The 19,896-nt window shown below is 46.8% G+C and overlaps 1 long non-coding RNA gene across 1 annotated transcript in view; it reads left to right on the top strand.

Annotated features, from left to right (window-relative positions):
- Positions 1 to 19,667, top strand: part of LOC144139151 (uncharacterized) — a 183,148-nt gene extending 163,481 nt beyond the window's left edge. The window contains exon 3 of the long non-coding RNA XR_013316077.1: positions 19,549 to 19,667. This is a non-coding gene — a long non-coding RNA (uncharacterized LOC144139151). The remainder of the gene's footprint in view (positions 1 to 19,548) is intronic.
- Positions 19,668 to 19,896: the final 229 nt, after the last annotated feature.

The raw sequence follows: 19,896 nt of genomic DNA, 5'->3' as shown, positions 1-19,896 counted from the left end.
ACTGGAGCCAGTATATCAGTCATTAGTGAAAATTTGTGTTCGCGGCTGAGGCAAGTGAGAACCCCTTATACTTTATCTACTTTGTGCGGTGCTAACCAAGCTGTGTTCGAACCATCCGGATTCTGTACAGTACGTGTATTGATTGAGGGAATTCGGCACCACGTCCAGTGCGCGGTCTTGTCCAGTTGCACTCACGAACTCATTTTAGGGTGGGACTTTCTCTCATCCGCCAACGCTGTCATCTCCTGCCAGTACCCGGACATTGAAATCACCGCTACAGACCGTATAGAAAGTTCGGATGTCCAAGAGCAGTGTTTGGTGGCTACTGCGGATTACATTCTGAGCCCTGGATATGAGACGACAATTTTTGTTCATGGTGGAAAGTGTTCTGATGGTGACGTGCTCATCGTGCCCTGCTCTCGGCTTCTCCCACTAGGTATTGTAATAGCCACCTGTCTTGTGCGCTTTACGCAAGGATCTGCCGCGCTCGTTGCCATGAACACCAGCCCTGAGGCAATCCTCCTACGGCAAGGCACTACTATCGCTACCACTGCTCAGTCTGAAGCTGTCTTTAGTGTTCCCCTCTGCTGTATTTTGTCAGTTTCGAATTTGCCCTCTGACCCGCCACGCCCTGCCTTATCCGCCACTATTAGCACCGACCTCTCACCAGACCAAGCCAATTCTTTGCTGGACCTCCTACAAAGGCACAAGTCGATATTCGATTCTCAGAGTACCGCACTCGGTCAAACATCCGTAACCACTCATCGAATTGAAACAGACGGTTCACAGATTATTCGCCGCCGACCATACCGCGTCTCTTCTTCTGAGCGAAAAGTCATTAACGAAAACGTCGCCGACATGCTCCAGCGCAAAATTATTCGTCCATCAAACAGTCCTTGGTCATCTCCTGTTGTCTTAGTGCGAAAAAAAGACGGATCCGTTCGATTTTGTATTGATTTCCGATCACTGAATCGAATCACACGAAAGGATGTTTATCCGATGCCTCGCATCGATGATGCCTTGGACTGTTTACAAGAAGCGGAATATTTTTCTAGTATCGACCTTCGATCTGGTTATTGGCAGATTCCAATGCATGAGGCGGATAACGAAAAGACAGCGTTTGCCACCCCTGATGGACTATATGAGTTTAATGTGATGCCCTTCGGGCTATGTAACGCTCCCGCAACTTTCGAGCGCATGATAGATACTGTTCTCCGGGGTCCTAAATAGAAAACGTGCCTGTGTTATCTCGATGATATCGTTATATTTTATTCAACCTTTTCTGAATGCTTAAAACGGCTGGATGAGGTGCTAACATGCCGTGCCAATGCTGGCCTTCAGCTCAACACCAAAAAGTGTCGTTTTGCCTCTCGAAGCATAAAAGTTCTCGGACACGTCGTCAGCCACGACGGGATTCGACCCGACCCAGACAAGATTTCTGCTGTGGTAACTTCCCACGGCCCCAGCAGCAAAAATCTCTGCGTAGCTTTCTTGGTCTGGCGTCTTACTTTCGGCGTTTTGTCCAGAATTTCGCTTCCATAGCTTCCCCCCTCAACGCACTCCTTAACTCTGGAGCTCCCTTCGTCTTGACGGACAATTGTGAAGCAGCTTTCCAACAGCTGAAGACTGCGCTGACCTCTGGGCCGGTCCTCTGCCGTTTTCACGGGTCCAGACCTGTAATTCTGCACACGGGCGCCAGTGGCCACGGCCTTGGCGCTGTTCTACTGCAGTCGTATGGCAAAGATCGAGAGCGCGTTATTTCTTACGTCAGTCGTTTCCTAAGTACATCTGAGAAAAATTACACCATCACTGAGCAGGAGTGTCTCTCTGTGGTTTGGGCCGTTCCGAAATTTCGACCATACCTTTACGGACGCCACTTCACAGTAGTGACTGACCACCATGCGTTATGCTGGTTGCAGACACTGAAAAATTTATCTGGGCGCCTCGGACGCTGGGTTCTCCCACTTCAGGAGTATGATTTTACCGTCACTTACAAGTCCGGGAAAAACCACCTCGACGCGGACGCACTTTCGCGGTGCCCTCTTGAGTCGTCTACGACTTCCGCGTCATCGTCACCCGCTACCACCCTCCCTATCGCACCCGTCAACCACACAGCATTTAATGACGGCCTGTCTCATCTGCCTACTCTTCAACGAGCAGACACATACTGCCGCACGATAATCGACCGGCTTACCGGCACAATACAACCACCGAACAGTCGGGCGCGTCGGCAGCTTTAGCACTTTCGGTTTTTGCATGGTATTTTTACCATTCAAACCACCACTCGTCGGGCAACAGATGGGTCCCCGTTGTACCGCGCGCTATTCGACAGCAGATATTAGAAGCCCTTCATGACGATGCTTCAGCGGGTCACCTCGGCTTCCACAAACCTTACGACCGCGTCCGCTCTCGTTTCTTCTGGCCTGGCCTCTCCACCTACGTTGCCGGCTACATCGCTTCATGCCCATCTTGCCAGCAGCGGAAAAAGCCCACATCTCCGCCGGCCGGACTTCTACAGCCGCTCCCTTGCCCTTCGCAGCCCTTCCACATTGTTGGCATTGATCTCTACGGACCTTTGCCTTGCACGGCTGCCGGCTTTCGGTGGATTGTAACAGCCGTAGACCATTTAACCCGTTACGCCGAAACAGCGCCCATTCGCTCTGGCTGTGCAGCCGAGGTAGCAGACTTCTTCTTGCGTGCCACTGTGTTGCGCCATGACGCGCCCCGTGTTCTTTTGAGCGATCGCGGCAAGACGTTTCTCTCCAACACTGTTGAAGAAGTTCTCCGTGCTGCAAACACCGTTCATAAGACCACTTCCGCTTACCATCCGCAGACGAACGGTCTCACTGAACGTTTCCACCGAACTCTTTCAGAAATGATTTCTATGTACATTCGGCCTGATCACACCAACTGGGACGCTATTCTACCATTCGTTACTTTTCCGTACAACACTGCAGTACAAAAGACTACCGGTTACTCTCCCTTCTTGCTCGTCTACGGCCGCGATCCCTCATTCATGCTGGACGCCAGTGTTTTAAGTGCTCCTGTGTATAGCTCCAGCCCGTTACACGAGGAGTTCATCTCCCGCCTCAACTACTGCTGCCGGTTGCCCACAATGTACGACCCGGTCACTGTAAATAGGACGCGATGCTCAGAACGTTCTCATATCGTCCCTATCAGGGGAATGCGATTTCTCTGGTATTTTTTCATGCCCATGCCAAATGCATTAAAGGGCATATCTTGTTTACACCCCTCTCTTTCCCCCCCATTGCCAGGGCGGGAAAAAGGAATTACCTAGTTAAATTTTTTGCGTTCTGTTTCTCTTTTTCGTTCGTTTTCACATATTCGTACCGCGTGACTGTGGTTTCTTGTTATCTTTTTACCCTCTTCCACTCATTTTTTTCGCTGCCCACCAACCAAGATCACATTGTACAAACTCCGCCTTCCCATAACCTTCCCCATTCCTTGCTACATTCTCTATATGTATAACCCTGAAACACATTCTTCTGTACTCTGATGAAAGGAAGTCCTCTTCCTGAAGCGTCAGGAAACTTCGACATTTTCAATGTATTTCTTGTTGTTTTTTGTCGATACTTAGTTTATTTTGTCGCGGTCTGTGCACGTATCTATAATAAAGTAATATAAATAAATAAATACATATATATATATATATATATATATATATATATATATATATATATATATATATATATATATATATATATATATATATATATATATATATATATATATATATATATATATATATATATATATATATATATATATATATATATATATATATATATATATATATATATATATATATATATATTGCTTTCCTCAGGCCCTGAGGAAAGCAAGTTCTCTTTGCTGAAACGTAGGCCACAATCGTGCTTTTACCTTGTTCGAAGTTTTTCTTCTCTTCTGTTCTCTACCATCTTCAAAGTTTTACTAGTCCCATATATATATATATATTTATATATATATATATATATAATTATACATGCATACACACCTCGAAGCTCTTAGAACAATAAAAATATTGCATGCTCTTTAAAAATATTCCCATGCTTTGGCGCCCATGTCCTAAGAGGCAAATATGTCGGCGTTCTCTGCGTGTTTTACCAGCTGAGTTGTTGTAGGTCGTTCGACACGCAGGATTAGAAGCACATTACCAGGCCATCCGATAGCGGCCCCCTTTAAGTTAAGGCATACAATCTTTATAGTGTTGTATTATCTGGCGGTTTTACCAGTTTTTTATGAGCTAGCATTCTCGCCCCATGTTCTGTCATGGCCATTTTGAATGGATATTTTATGATACCTCCATGATGTTCAACTGTTTTCTGGCGAAACTATTCCTACTAGAGTTAGATTCACGCCAAATTGGAGTATTGCGCATCTACGACAGCAACACTACAAGGGCCTCGGCATGTGTTTGAATATGGGGCACTCCTCAGATCCCATCGAAGCCTTACCAACCCTTGCCCCTATTTGACTACTTTCCCCCCGATGCAAAGAATTTTCCCACCTCAAATCAAAATCCTGCCAGCACCCATGCTATACTGTGGGTAATAAATAGGTACTTATGTACCAAATATTTGATAGCGATATATACAAACAAAACAAAAAAGCCCTGCAATGAGTACGTACCTGTTGTAACCTCGAAGTTGTATTCCAACGTGATAGGCTTTAGTAAGGTGCTTGTTTATTGATTGATAAGTTGTTTATTTATTTATTTGTTTATTTATTTGAGCAAGTGTTTAGTGTGACCGTGTCTAACTAACAGCTTGATCTGTTGATTTCTTGATAACCAGTCTAATCAGTCGGTGTCTGTCTAACAGTTTTTTCCGACAGGATTACTCATTTACTTTGAACAAGTGGTGGGTATCGGAAATGGCAATGTGATTGAAAATAGAGGGGAGTTGGACGGAGTTGAGAAAGTCATCGGGTAACTTTCCCTTTCACTCAAAAAAAAAAGGTGGGAGGAGTGGGGTGGAAATTTTAGAAATAGACGGGAAAGTTAAGGAAGAAACCTCATTTCGCCATATATAGTTCCAACCACTACATGACTACAAGTTACCACACTTGGAAACATATGTGAATGGGGCTTGCCAAAATTGTTTTTCTTGTTCGTATCGAGGATGCTCTACAGATAATTGTTCTACCATTACGGCCACGCTGTTAGTGATATCGGAATGCCACTGGTACTTGTGAACCGGAACTTGGCAGAACGTAGAAACGAGAATGCAACATCAGAAATATTACGCCACAGCATTCACACAATTCCGGCACAGTGGTCATGGTTATAGCAAGCGCAACCCAGACCACTAAATTTTATAGAACATCGCGTAATCATCCGAAATACGGTAGAGAATGCTTTCTTCAGGCTGCAGTATTTAGCTCCTAGATCCGCAGTTGCGCAAGCACTAGCTGATTAAAATCCAACATGGTAAAAGTTTGTCTCATTGGTACAAATTCAAGAATAGCAAAAAAAGTTCAGAGGGCGCGAATGAGAAGAGAAACAGGACTAAGTGCTAACAACCAAACGCTTTATTTCCGTGAAATATTTATAAAGACATGAATAAAGAGGGGAACTGGGAACACAAACAAACAAAAGCTTGCAATCTTTATCGGGCGAGGGGATCAGACACTTCTTGACACTTCTTGCATACGCATTCTGTACCCGCCTGCATCCGTTTGCGTCCGCCTCCGAACAGAGGTTCGTAAACGATGGTTTGCAGGACAAACAGGGCAAAGTAATAATGATCGCCTGCGCGAACATGCAAACGCACTAAAGGCGATCCTAACAGCCATATTTCCGCTCGCTGTAAAAAATTCTGATGCTAACTTCTGTTTGAGAACTCTCAAATCCTCAAAAGATACAGGGACCTATGTACTCGCGAAATTTGCAATGCGCACCACATTTACGAATGCGATGAACCGTGTGTGAGCATTCCGTGATTGGCCCTACTATCAAAAGAAATAACATATTTGCCTGGTCCCCTCGCCCTGTATAGTTTCGCAAGGTTTTGTTTGTTTGTGTTCCCACCTTCCACCTTTCTTCATGTCTTTATTACCCTTCACGTAAATAAATCATTTATTGTTAGGCAGCGTTTTATTCTGTTGTCCTTCCTTGTACAGTCCTTTGCACTTTTTTGCTATTGGTTAAAATCCTAGTTTGATATGACCCTTCCGGTTTCGTCATATTTTTGCTGTTCGATGCACCTAAGCTACACCTTCGCTATGATGCGCTCCATAGTGGAGAGCTCCAAATTAACTTGATCATCTGGGGATGTTTACCGCGTGATAAAATTTCTATGCCCGGTCCTTTTCGTTTTTCTCCTCCACCTGAAAAGCGGCGAGAGGGGGGCGCTATTGAACCGGTGCCGTTAGGCACAGCTACACAACGCCCTACCTGCTGAGTCACCACGCGCGCTAGTATGACCAAGTACGGGTGACAAACATCGGCTGTTATCTTCACTAAAAATCGTGCCCTTTCTTCGGAATGTCAGGTATTTGAGGCCCACCTGATGGCACTCAGCAGGAATTTGACAAATTCAGCGCAGACAGTGTATGTTGACACCAATCTTATATCGTTGTCCACGCGTAGATATCTTTGAAACAGCACCTGTACGCACCTACTGCTACCTGGAGGTCACTGGCTCAGCTGAGGTAGAGAACGCGGCCGCAGTGTGCAAGTTCTTCTCGATGACTCTCCTCAACTTGAACAGCACGTCCATAGACCGCCTGTGTGCCCTGATGAGAGTCTTCGGAATAAATGAGCAGAGCCTCTCAGTTTCTGAACCGTAAGTACTGCACCATAACATCGTATTCCGTGGGACACGCTTGTGTTGCATAAAACGGCACCTAATGCGATGGAGGTGTTTAGAAGCCATCTTTTAAGAAACGCTCTGGACCGTGCAATGGGACACATTTATGCATAATGCTTATGAGGGGAATATGCGACACCGTAAAGCGGTTGTGTCCTACCGTGTCAACTTCCAACCTTCTTTAAGATTCCCTAGGCGTGAACGGAAGTAGCCAGTCACTACGTGATTTGTGGTAAGGATACTTCGGTAAAAGTACTCAATACTTTAAACAAATTAAAAATCACACTAGGTAGGCTTCTACAAAGGAAAGGTACACCTGCGCCATGACCAGCACCGTAGCGGAGTGGTTCGGAATATTTTAACCACCCTAGGATCCGCAACGTGCGCCCAAAACTAGGCATACGTGCGTCTTTTTTTCTCGCCCTATCCAGGAAAAAAGCCACCGGTGCTGAAATCAAACTAGCGTTCTTGGACGCAGCAGGACCTAGTTTTATGCCATCACCCATCGCTACAGTTGTTTCAGCAATTTCAGCAGATGCAATGGCATGTGCCATCTACAATCTGTCTTCACCAAAGAAAATTATTCTTGAGTGGCTTCTAGAAAATACGTACTCCCCGCCCCCATTCATACTTCCACACCGTCACTTTTGTCAACAATAAAATTAGATGAAAAGAAAGTGGTGCTTTAATAAATCCAACTGAATGCCGCCACTCTTGCCCTAGTGAGTGACAGTTGCGGACGAGTATGGTGCAAAATTGATGGATAGGATAACGTCTTGCGTATCGTGGTCTCTCTTCTTTTGGGGCAAATATATACTCCGCTATTTGCCTCTCGGGTGCAAATAACGTGGGGTACTATTCCAAAAGGCCAGAGTTTAAGCAAAACTCGGGCAGGCATACTGTGGAGATAAAAATGGGCTCATGATATCATTTCCAGGCAGAGTTTAAGCACTGTAAAAATGCGATTCATGATATTTGCTGATTGTTGATGTGACGTAACGGGTACAGGGCACCGTACCTTAAGGATGAGCTACTAGGATGTGGCGCATATTTCAATGCGTTCTCTCGTTCCATTGTTGCACCAGTGGCTACTTGGGGCAAGCATATCCAAATGCTTTATTTTATTGGTCTTTTACTTCATTGATCTGTATTTTACTGACGTTCATTTATTTTATATTCTCGGCGTTCATATGCCCCTTGTTTAAAATTTTTCGTCCTAAGAAGTTATTTCGGCCGTTTGTGGCAAACAATGCAATGTCCTGACCATACCCGACTGGCAAGAAAATAAAGCGAGTGATAGAAGCGCGCCACATTCCAAATGTTGCTGTTCGTAATACGTAATCGAAAACCTACGCTTTTGTACACAAAATGTCATCAGGGCACTCTAGTCTGCTTCCGTGCTTTAAACGCTTAAGCCTGGCGATACGTATTAGCAACTTATTTGCCCTATACATTGTACTTGTGCCTTTTCCTGGCTTTTCTTTATTTTGGCGCTGATTTCTTTGGCCGGTGGCTTTTCTGTTTTCACGTGTTTGCGTCAGTTGCTTCTCTTTCGTTTGTTGTTTCATTGTGCCAATCACGTGCCCATGTAGATAAGAACACGCCGCACCCTCCCTAATATCGGGGTTCTGCAAGAGTGGTGTGCACGCGTCCTACTCCCGTGACATCACGTTCATGCTACAGGTGGCACTGACAATTCTACGACTATTACTTTTCAAATTCAGTGTTATAAATTTTGCGAACCACGCACAGTAGCCTCTTAACAACCCTGATTGCGGACCAATCATCCAAGTGCCCATGTGCTAAGAAGGAAGGAATTGCAACAACACAACTTTTCATATTTGCTTGCCTTATTTTATTTTGGTCTTCACCGCTCTTGTTCGATGAAGCTCGTCACAGTGGTTTTAGGGGCAAAGCACCTTAAGGCCGAGGCTTGTCCGCTCATCGTCCGGCGTCTGTGTTCACCGTAGAGCGCGCTGTAAATCAAAACATCTGGGATCAAAAGGTTCACAAAATGTTAACAGCAAAATAAAAGGTTCACACAAGGTTAGAGAGAGAGAGAGAGAGAGAGAGAGAGAGAGAGAGAGAGAGAGAGAGAGAGAGAGAGGGAGAAAGGAAAAGAGACGCACAGCACCGTGTCAGTCGAAACATTTGTGAACAAAAGGTTCACAAATGGTTAACAAGAAAAAATAAAAGGTTCACGAAAGGTTAGAGAGAGAGAGAAAGGGGAGAGAGAGAGAGACGCACAGCACCGTGCAAATCAAAACATCTGTGAAAAGAAGGTTCACAAAAGGTTAACAAGAACAAAATAAAAGGTTCACAAAAGGTTAGAGGGAGAGAGAGGAAGACAGCGAGAGAGAAAGGCGAGAGAGTGTCCTCCTGGAGAACCTTGCTGCGCATGCGCGAGAAGCATTGAAATCGATTGGAATGACGTAAATTTTGATTTGGATTGGATTGGATTGCATTGAATCGAAGTGAATTGGATTGGATTAGGTTAAATTGAATTGTATTGTGTTGAATTGGAAATCATTGTAGCAGCTGTACGCACCCTCACAGCGATTTACGGTAAGAACGATCTCCAGTGCTTCGCCCACACGTCATGATTCACTTCGTGGAGATGCGTAAGTGTTTTTTTCTTTTGTTGAGTTCAATTTCGTCACACCCTCTCTACCGTCGCACCATCCCAACTCCCGCTTACCGTCCCTCAGGCGTCACGCGGTGACAGGTGACATTATTCCCAAGTCTCGTCGTTAGTCGCTTTTCATGCTGTGCTTCTAGCCATAAGACGGTGACGCTGAACAAATCCATTAACATATGCAAAACTGCCTCTGAGAATCGATACGCGCCCTTGAATGTATACGTACACGAGTCCAAGCTATCCAGACAGTAAAGTTGTCACAAGAAATGTGCGTCACTAAATGTCTCAAGGGAAACTGCCTGCCGCGCTGACGACAAACGAAATGCACGGTCATGCAAGGCTTCCTTCGCAAATGCTTTCCGATCAGACGATTCACGACTATTTCAAATGCTTGCTATTTCAAATTTAACATTATTTCAAATACCAAGTGGTTTGAAAAGCGTGGAGACGTTTTTCAGCGTGCCTATGAAAACTTCGCCTCCGTGATGAACCGGTGCACCAACCGGCAGTTACAGTTTAACAAAACTACTTTCTGACTGAGTTATTTCACTCTTGAAGTAACCGGAAAACATGGCGTTAAAATGTGGGGCGAAGACAAGATATGAACGACCGCAGGCACCCCTATCTGTCGTATTTCTTCTTCGTCGAAGTACATTTGGTTTCCATTTTTGCACCTACAACTTTCGCGGCGAAATATTACCCGCTCAGTCATACGTTCCTTGGACTCCGGCATGACCAACGTCAGGTACGATCACGCACTGCCTGCTCTTTCACCAAGCACGCAGTTGCCACGGCTCACGGCTACCACAGAACAGGGAGCATTTCCGGTACCTCGTAGCTCGTAGCTCGTAGGCGTGCTAATGTATAGTAAAGAAAGCAAATCCAAGAAACCGCTGAAGAATCCAAATGTCATGCCAGGCCCAAGGCAGAAGCGGGGGCCTTCCCATAATCCCTCACGGGGACATGGATTCCCAGGTTCAGTTTACTGTCTAGTAAGAAACTCTATGTTCTGGTATAGCGCCCCTGATCACTTTTCTTTTTGCCTTTCCACAGATCCCTCCAATTGCAGGTGCCAACATGGGACCAGTGCAACGCCAGCAGCAAAGACCCAAACGCAACTCAACCGCCTCCCAAGTGTGACTCCTGTGACCGGTCGTTCGTCTGTGAAGGTAGGCTAAAGGAGCGCCCCTTTAACAACAGCCACCTGATATCAGTGCAACTGGGTACAACGCATTGGGAAAGAAACGAGGTATTGTGATGTTACAACACTATGGTAAAGTTGTGAAGTTCTTTAGTTTTCTAAAAACAACTTGAATCGCCAAATGATTTGTCTGTCCACTCGAATAGAATCTGTCCTACTAAATCCACTGCGAATCAATCCTCCGTCACACTTTATTCTAGGTTAGACCAAGGACACTGTTAGCCTGTGTATTCATTATGTTATTTTGTTGATTTTAGTGCTACGTTTGGAGTGCTTTTTCGGTAATTTATAATTCTGTGTTACGTGCGAGATACTCAAGCGTTGTTGTTCCCTGTTTCAGCCGGATACTACCACCCCGATAGACCCGAATGCAGTAAGTGCCACAACTGGCCCAGGCGAATCTGACACAATCTTCTCTGTCAGCCCTGCAGCCATTTTTAGGACCACTGAGGTGCTGTAGCCAGCTGCACCGACTATTACGCAAACCAAAACCAGCAAGCATTGTTGCAGAGCAATCAGTCGGTATACTCGTCGATTTCCCTTGTAGACAGCTTGTAAACCGAATATAGAAAAAAAAAACCAAAAATGATCGCATTTACGAGATTTCTACTGGGCTGCCACCCCTAGGCTTTAAGGATTAACAAACAGCAGGTTCTGTATGAACATGATTCGTTCACATGCGCTTTCACGTTGTGCTTCCCACTAGTTCTATGCTTCTACGAAAGTTAGCAAGTAGCAATTCTTTTTTCTTCTAGCGGTAATTTATTCTGAAACATTGGCCAACTGATTAACCACTGCAGTGCATGGGCTTGCGCTAGGCAATTATTTTGCGGTAAGAACTATATCGTAACGTGATGTGCGTCAGTAATGTGCAGATGGCGTGCGCATCCTTTCAAGCCCACTCTTACCCGAAAAGATTTAAGTGTTCGTTCGGGTAAAATATATTTCAAATCGTTCAGGCAGATAATGTTTGTCTTTATTTCTTTAAGAAAAATTTTGTCCAGTAATGGGAAGTGTAGAATTTTCATTACACAACTCTGAAACGTCAAATAACACATGTCATATTGCCGCGAACCATACATTGGGTTTGTTTATTTGTGTTTTGGTTTTACCGCCCGGCTGCGCCGGTCTCTGTTATCGCTGCGCCAAGGGAAGCGCGTGTTCCATTCTTTCTTTCTGTGCCGCATGTGTTATCTGTCGTGATAGGGAGAGCATTCTGATGCAACGTGAACAGCCCAGAATAATCTTCTTGGATCTACTATGTTCTCGATGCGAATCGACGTTTCGAGAACCACGCGCGCCGAAAGATAAAAAGCCTGCAGTGCGGACGCCGCAGCATTCGATTCGACGACACTCGCCTGTGCAAGTAAACTCTGTTGACCGCTGCTTCGCCGCCTCTGTATTCTTTTGAGTTGTTAGGGGAGCACAAGTTCGCTCCAATAAACGTGTTTCTCATTCAAGACAACTGCATCGTCCTTGTCTTCGCGACATCTGGTGGAGGTGCTGGGTACTAATCCTTTATGCTCTCTACGACATCTCGAAGCCGCCAAGCCCATCCAACCAGAGAAAACCCCCGACTGTAAGGAATGCCGATGATCATGTCACCCTGCCACCCCGCGCAAGCTTGATGGTCGCAGTCTACTGTGAAGATGCTGCTCCTGACGTCGACGCTATCGTAGACACTGATCAAAGGGTGCTTCTCGACCGTGGTGTGTCGATTGCAAGAGGCATTGCGCGCTTCAAGGAACACCAATCTCACATTCTGGTTACTAATTTCACCTAGGAGTACCAGTATTTTAAACAAGGGCGCGGCAATTGCATTCCTCGAAGAAGCGCAAGAAGCAAGTGACGTGATCGCGGTCGCCGACTTTGAACGCACACCCGTAGAAACCTTCAAGCTCCCGCAGCCCTTCGACGTGAATCCGGCGCTACCGCAAGAACAACGGAACAAATTATTGGCTTTGCTGCGTCGCTATAGCGAATGTTTTTCGTCGAGCGCAAAACTACGTCAGACCCCTCTAGCGAAGCACCGAATAATAACCGAGGATGGAGCCCGACCTACCCGACAGTCACCGTACCGCGTCTCTTCACACGAACGGGAAGCCATCCGGACTCAAGTCGACGACATGCTCAGCGACGACATTATACAGCCATCGAAAAGCCCCTGGGCTGCGCCCGTCGTACTCGTAAAGAAAAAAGACGGCACATTAAGGTTTTGTGTTGACTACCGGCGACTGAACAAAATCACGAAAAAGGACGTGTACCCCCTCCCCCGAATCGACGACGCCCTCGACCACCTCTGCCACGCGAAGTACTTCTCATCGATGGACCTGAAGACCGGCTACTGGCAAATTGAAGTGGACGAGAGAGACCGAGAGAAGACTGCATTTATAACCCCAGACGGCCTATACGAGTTCAAAGTGATGCCGTTTGGGCTGTGCACAGCACCAGCGACGTTTCAAAGAGTCATGGACACTGTGCTAGCTGGCCTTAAGTGGCACACCTGCCTCGTATACCTCGACGACGTAGTGGTATTCGCCCGGACTTTCGACGAACACCTTGCAAGGTTGGAGTCTGTACTCGAGGCCATTCGTACGTCGGGGTTGACGCTGAAGCCTGAAAAGTGCCGTTTCGCATACGGGGAACTCAAGTTCTTGGGCCACGTCGTCAACGCCGCGGGAGTCCTACCTGACCCGGCAAAAACTTCAGCCATTGCGAACTTCCCAAGGCCGAAAGACAAGAAGGGCGTGCGAAGATTTCACGGGCTGTGCGCATACTACCGGCGCTTCGTCGCAAACTTCGCACGCATTGCAGAGCCACTCACGCGCTTGACGAAAGATAGCACCCCTTTCAGCTGGGAAAACGACCAAGCAAAAGCATTCTGCGTACTGCAAAACCGCCTGCAAAGCCCGCCCGTGCTCGCTCATTTCGACGAAAATGCCGAACCAGAAATGCACACGGACGCCAGTGATATAGGCTTGGGTTCCGTCCTTGTCCAAAAGCAAAGCGGCTGCGAAAGGGTAATCGCCTATGCCAGCCGTGGTCTGTCGAAGGAGGAGAAAAACTATTCTGCCTCTGAGAAAGAGTGCCTGGCTAATATATGGGCGATTTCAAAATTTCGCCCATACGTGTATGGAAGGCCATTCAAGGTTGTAACAGACCACCATGCGCTGTGTTGGCTCGCCAATTTGAAGGACCCCTCTGGCCGTCTTGGGCGGTGGAGCTTGCGCCTGCAGGAGTTCGACGTTACAGTCGTTTATAAATCCGGCAGGAAACACTCCGACGCCGACTGCCTGTCCCGCGCCCCCGTCGACCCACCACCACAAGACGCTGATGAAGACAGCGCGTTCTTCGGGATCGTGACGGAGAGCGACCTAGCCGCCCAGCAGCGTGCCGACCCCGACTTACGCGTCATAATCGAGTACCTCGAGGGATGCAACGTTGCCGTTCCTAGGACCTTCAAACGCAGCTTACCAGCATTAAGCCTCAGAAACTCCGTCCTCGTGAAGAAGAATTTCAGCCCCGGAACAAAAGCGAATTACCTTCTCGTCATCCCCGCGGACCTTCGTGACCATATTTTGGAAGCATGCCCCGACGACCCGTCTTCCGGACATCTCGGCACAGCCCGCACTATTCGAAAAATCAAGGCGAGGTACTACTGGCCCGGCCTTACCTCTGACGTCACCCACTACGTCCGGAGCTGCCGTGACTGCCAGCGACAAAAAACGCCGCCGACAAGACCCGCCGGACTTCTGCAACCGATCGCCGTCCCTTCGAGACCATTTCAACAGATTGGAATGGACCTTTTAGGCCTGTTCCCTACGTCACGATCACAGAACAAGTGGATTGTCGTAGCGACAGACTACATGACACGCTACGCAGAGACCGCCGCTCTTCCGAGGGGGACTGCACAAGAAGTGGCAAAGTTCTTTATAAGCCAAGTTGTGCTGCGACATGGAGCCCCGGAAGTCCTAATCACCGACCGCGGAACGGCATTTACTGCGGAGCTGATGCAAGGAGTATTACGCTACAGCAACACGGATCACCGAAGAACGACGGCGTACCACCCCCAAACGAACGGACTAACAGAACGTCTGAACAAGACAATCGCAGATATGCTGTCAATGTACGTTGACGGTGAACATAAGACTTGGGACGAAGTGCTCCCGTATATCACGTTTGCGTACTACACGGCTATCCAGGAGATGACGCAGCTGACGTCGTTCGAGCTTGTCTATGGTAGAAGGCCGACTACGATGCTCGACGCCATGCTTCCGCATGTAGAAGACGACGACCTTAATGCCGACGTCCACGGATATCTTCAACGTGCGGAGGAGGCCCGCCAGCTCGCTCGAGTTCGTATAACGGACCAGCAGGTGGTGGATGCCGGCCGCTACAACCTCCGACGCCGAGACGCCGAGTACCAACCAAGGGATCGTGTGTGGGTTTGGACTCCCATCCGACGACGCGGACTCAGTGAGAAGCTCCTGCGACGGTACTTCGGACCCTACCAGATTCTACGACGTGTCGGCCAACTTACCTACGAGGTGATCCCCGATGGTGATTCCGGAACATCACGACGACGCACGCGGCCCGAAGTCGTCCACGTGGTTCTCTTAAAACCTTTCTACGGTCGATAACGAATTTTATTTTTATTTTCGGACTGTCGCTTATGTTAGCATCGGGTCGATGCACTCTTAAAGGGGGGGTAATGCCGCGAACCATACATTCGGTTTGTTTATTTGTGTTTTGGTTTTACCGCCCGGCTGCGCCGGTCTGTGTTATCTCTGCGCCAAGGGAAGCGCGTGTTCTATTCTTTCTTTCTGTGCCGCATGTGTTATCTGTCGTGATAGGGAGAGCATTCTGATGTAACGTGAACAGCCCAGAATAATCTTCTTGGATCTACTATGTTCTCGATGCGAATTGACGTTTCGAGAACCACGCGCGCCGAAAGATAAAAATTCCCCCGCATTTCCCCGAGTGGGAGAATGTGAAAGTGCGAATGCACGGTTGTCGGCCCGCTTGCGGCGCTTGCGCTCGGCCCCCGCAGCCCACCGCCTCGCCGCCTTCTCTTCCATGTCTTCCATCGGGTTTGTAGTATCACGTGTACACCACGCAGTTATCAAGCCGCTATAACGCCGCTGACGACGTAGTTTGAATGCGTTAAAGATATAAGGCGCGTCACTAACACTGATATCACCGTCGCGTCCGTGGCTTGGTCGGTAGAGCGTGGCGCGGCGGCCGCGAAGTCCTCGGATCGAAACCTGGCGCCGGATGCTGTTTCTTTTTTAAATATAGAGGAGCACTGCGGACGCCGCCGCCGCCGCCGGCGGTGGATTATTTGGGGTCGCTTATAAAGTGCATTCGCACTTAAAAGCCTGCAGTGCGGACGCCGGAGCATTCGATTCGACGACACTCGCCTGTGCAAGTCACTTTGTTGACCGCTGCTTCGCCGCCTCTGTATTCTTTTGAGTTGTTAGGGGAGCACAAGTTCGCTCCAATAAACGTGTTTCTCATTCAAGACAACTGCATCGTCCTTGTCTTCGCGAAAATATGTTGAAAGGGCACGCTTCATCTGTGTACATTTCTCCTGCCTGATAACTGCAAAGTATGGATTGCCTAGCTTTCCTCTAATCTTTTCTTGGTGTAATCTTTGCCTGTACCGAAAAGCCCAGAGTGTCCCACGCCATAAGCCACCGTTTGGCGGGAAATTCATTGAAACCATTGCGACCATTTTAGGGTACAATGCACACTAGCACTGAATATAGCTTTCACTGTTACACGAAACAAATACCCATGAGATAAGAGTTTTAAAGTTACAGACGTCGGCTAGTAACAGTTTATTGAAGGTTAAAAGCTCAATTCTTGAAGACAACGTAGTTCATACCACTCTGCATACTTGGACATTCAATTTACTTAATCATTTGTAAAACTAATCCAGGTTCTTTAAAGCTTCTGCTCCTTAAAACTTTACGCCTAAGAGAACATCATCGTGCGAACAATCGCCGGTTTACACAAAAGAAATAGAGAATACGATTTTACATAGTCGATGGCAATACTGACATTTCATTGCTTCAAATATCTAACTCGGAAAATTGGGCAAGCGTGACCCCACATTTCGCAATATCATTAGTGTTCCATTCAAGCAGGTTATGCGTAATTATGCTATCAGACGGGCTTACACACATAGCATCTATAAAAAGAAACAGGGTGAGGATAACAGCTAAATTTACTTGTCTAGAAACGAACGAAAGTAACACTTTCGAGTGACAGGCCCGAGGGAATGGAGCCTTGGCGTGAGCTAAAAATATTTGCTGGAAACTTGTCAACAAGCGAGATATCGAATTCAGTGAGAGCTAAATATAGCAACTACACGGATATATTTAAATTGTAAGAGGAGATATCGAACTCGGTATGACCGAAATATAGCAACTACACGGAGATATTTAAATTATGAGAGTTATTTCTTGGGACTCCCAGCAAACAAGAATCGTATACTTTCTCCATTTAGTAAAGGGTCTCCGCCTTTTGAACAACGCCAGTTAGGGCGTAGGAACAACACAAGAGAGGCCGTATGTCTTGTGCTAGTTCTGATACACGCTTCAGGGAGGACATCGTGGCTGATTGACGGGACATTTTTTTGTGTTTATCTTTATGAACGACTGGTAATGAAACCTGTCGAGGCTAATAAGAACTGAACACTGCTCGGGTATTCGAGAAAGACGTTTTAACACCGGCGCTAGCTTTGGTTCGAGACACAGCGTGCGTTCCAGATAATGGTTTGAGAATACCAGATTATGGACGGTGCAGGGCGCATGATTTCGTCAACACCGTCAAATATTGACTGTAGGGTTTGACGTGTGACGTGACAGGGCGATGAGGAGCGCCGTAGTGTACGGGTCCGGATTAACTTTAACCAACTGGGGATGCTTAACGTGCGCCGGAATCTCGAATACAGTGGCAATTTTTTGCTTTTCGCCTTAATCAGAAAAGCGGCCGCCGCACCAACTCAACCAAGCACTGCCTTCGACTTACTAGGTGTATGGTCGAGTTTTAATCGAAATGCAAATTAATTTTATATGTCATGCTGAGATGGTCCATAACTTTTCGAAGTACACCAGTGATTCTCGGAACACTCAAGTGTTTGAACCACTGCCATGAACTTTATTACTACCAATAAGGCTTTCTTTAATTCTGTAAATGAAACGTATACACAGGTTTCGGCAGTAAGAATATTTTCCTGGGATCAACTAGAGTATTTGACTACTGCATGATTTCGCCAAAAGTGTTTCTTTTTTGCCGAATCAATATACGCATATGCAAGGAAGCTGTGGTGATACAGGAAAAGCTCGTGAGTTCTAAATCGGTTAATTCGAACTTCCGGATTATTCGAAATCACGCCCTGGCCCCAGCACAAAACCCTGTATATTTTATTGCTGAAAAAACTCCGGGTAATAAGAACGCGTCGGTATGCAGAATGGTAATCCAACTATGACCAGACGGTTTCGCTTCCTCCTGGCCGAAGATGTCGGCCCAGAATGGTTACAATGCGTTGAAAAGGCAAACCGAACTAAATTTACTAGAGATGCAACACAACGAAGCAGAACTACAACAGCGTGACAGGTGCGCTATGCTCCTGCAACAGGCTATTTCCCGTATATGGAGAGCGCCGCGCCAGCGCCGCCAGTCCTCCGGTGTATGCTATTATTATTTTTTAAGAATAGTTTACAAAATCACCCGATAAAACTTGTAGTAGCGCCTAATTTGCAATAACAAGTGAAGGGTTGGCTTCTTTGTGTTCCACCCGCCCAATTTGGCGTGATTTCCACTCACTCTAGGGCCCGCCCGCTTATTAGAACTCAGCTTAATTCGAAAAATTTAGGTCCCCTCCGGGTTCGAATTACGAGCTTTTACTGTATTACGCCGAGTTGCGAATCAGCCAATCATGGTAACCGCGTCTGCAATGATTAACACTTATGCAGTCTGTACCTGTAATATCTTTCAGTATCATCAGGCCGGAGAAACTACTTGTTTTTGAATAATGGCTGCAAATTGCAAAGTTGTTATGCTGATGATCCCGCATCGAAATAATTGAATCCGAGTTCAGAAACTCCATAAACACAGGCATGGTAAGCGTACAAAAGAGAAGTGGTAGGAAGTTCAGTGGTGTTCACAGTATGAATGGCTCCCAAATGAGTACGAATGGATAAACAAAGTATGCCTCCCCCTGCAAAAAGGAGCCCCGCAGTCGGCATCGGATGAGAGCAAGACCACCTAATTTAGTGCTCAATTGAAAACTACGAATATTGGTTGACATCGACAAAGGCATTCCGCGCTTCCCTATCCGTGTCAGCATAATAGGTATCAGATTATTTGTCTCTGCTCGTCGGTGATTACCTACCGGTAAGAGAGACTAAACATCTACTACGGGGCAGAAACTATGGGGCATCGATGCGGAGGCTGACTCAGAAGGTTCAACCTAAATTGAGGAAGACAGAGTGAGCAATGTAATGAATGATGATAGGTGTAACATAACGGAAACGTAGAGAGCGGACTTGGTCAGGGGACAAACACGGATCCCTAGAGAAGGCAAGCATTAAAGGTGGGGGAAGAAAGTCAGATGGGAAGATAAGATCAAGAAGTTCGCGGGGATAAATTGGTCGCAGTAACCAAGGGCCGGGATAATAGAAGAATAAAGGGAGATGCTTTTTCCCTGGAGTGGGGGTAGATAGGCTGGTGATGGATGCTGATGGCTGAATTTCTCTCTAAATTCCGGAAATTCTTGTGATGAACTGGTTGGTATTATAAAGGGCGTTACTCCTTGCGTTAACTCCCGACTGGAACTGCTGCCCTGTTATGTTCTTTTTTTCTTTCAGTAACACTAGACCAAGGCCCTGTGGGAGTCGAGTACTGCTACCTGGACCAATTTGTCACCGCAGCGGAAAGCAGCGCCCTGTGCCAGAGCCGATCGTCACACCTCGTCGACTCTAACGACCTATTCCGCCTAACCTTTTCGCAGAGTGACCTGATAACGTCCATTGCAGGGCGATATCTGGAGTTTTGGGTTTACGGGGAGAAAAGTGATTTTGGGTGTGTTTTGCTCACGTCATGTCAAAAGTGACGCTTCGTGACATACGTCAACTGTTTCCGTATAATAGAGTGTACCAGATAATATCAAAATGCTACTTCATCGTACTCTGCTAATGATTTTTATCAGCATAATA

The sequence above is a fragment of the Haemaphysalis longicornis genome, unplaced genomic scaffold (genome assembly GCF_048455015.1).
Source record: "Haemaphysalis longicornis isolate Haplotype H1 unplaced genomic scaffold, Haemaphysalis longicornis Haplotype H1 scaffold_5, whole genome shotgun sequence".
Classification (NCBI taxonomy): Eukaryota; Metazoa; Arthropoda; class Arachnida; order Ixodida; family Ixodidae; genus Haemaphysalis; species Haemaphysalis longicornis.
The sequence above is the reverse complement of the archived record's forward strand: the minus strand, read 5'-3'. Positions and strand labels throughout refer to the sequence as shown.